Below are 1,262 nucleotides of genomic sequence, written 5' to 3'. Positions count from 1 at the left end.
CTTCTTTTGCAAAAAAAGTGAATAAAACATCAGTAAAGTGAATTTATTCTGTTATTTATTACAGTGATTCAGGTTTCATTTGACTCTGAAGCTTTCCACATATGGTTGGCTGTGCCTTGAGTCATGAAGTTCTTGGATTTGGACGTCCATGTTCCCACTTCATGCTGCATATACCCAACATTCTTTAACCTTGCTATGATTTACACAGTAGAATATATTTGCCATACTATTTTTGGAGGCCATATGTGATCAAAGAAGTGTTGACTTAAGTCTTGTGGATAATTCCCTGTGCGTTCTCTTGTGACAGTTCTCACAGTTCTCAGTTTCTTGGAGGAAAACAGTCACTTGACAGGCGTTTTGTCGTGAGATGATGACAACCTGATCTTCACACAGCGATGCCTGGATTTGGTCCGAACCTTCAACAGCAGCAGCAACTTGATATTTTTGAATTTGATTGAAGACTTTGTAACAGTTTTCACTATTTTATATGCAATATAAATACTCCCACAAGGTGGCGTCCACAACCCATTCTTGATACTTAACATTTTGACCTTCATGAACTGGATAAACTGCTCTAGAGAATGGGACAAAAGCAGGATTGTGTTGCGTTATATGCAAATTTACAAACTATCCGCAACAAAAGGAAAAATGTTTTTCTCCACTTGTTGATTTCATATGCAGTAAACGACACTACACTTTTATTGGAGAAACTGATATGGCTATTTCCAATCATGATCAGTGGAATTGAGATTTCATTGTTAGAGTTAGGAGATACTACTGGAAGTATTTGCATTTATCTGAGAGTACTATAGTAGAGATCTTGTATTAAAAACATGAAACTCAAATTCTTCACATCTACTGATCTGAAACTCCCAATGGAAGGATTTAACCAACCACTACTTTTCCTAAAAATGTTCTTTCATACTTTTAATTTATACTTACAGTACTTTCTAGCGCCAATAGTTTTCCATTGTAAGTATAACTGATTTTAGTACTACTTTCACCATTTACATTGAATAGATTAATTAGTATTCGGCTCAAATGTTTCATTCAACAGTCACTTGAGTCTTAAAATCACATCTTTACCTCTGTGCGATTGGCTTTTGGCACGAAAACGCACATTAAATGATCCTCCAGTAATTCAGAACGGATGTACTTGAAAGTTGCAGTGGCTTCCTCATTAGTTCATGCCTGGTCTAAGACAAACCTCCCTGAAGACAGAGCTGCTGACAAACACATATAATGAAGAAAGAGAGTCTGGG

This window comes from Genypterus blacodes, unplaced genomic scaffold (genome assembly GCF_046128005.1).
Source record: "Genypterus blacodes isolate CSIRO-AG114 ecotype Tasmania unplaced genomic scaffold, CSIRO-AGI_Gbla_v1 ptg000438l_1, whole genome shotgun sequence".
NCBI lineage: Eukaryota > Metazoa > Chordata > Actinopteri > Ophidiiformes > Ophidiidae > Genypterus > Genypterus blacodes.
Note: the sequence above shows the minus strand (reverse complement) of the source record.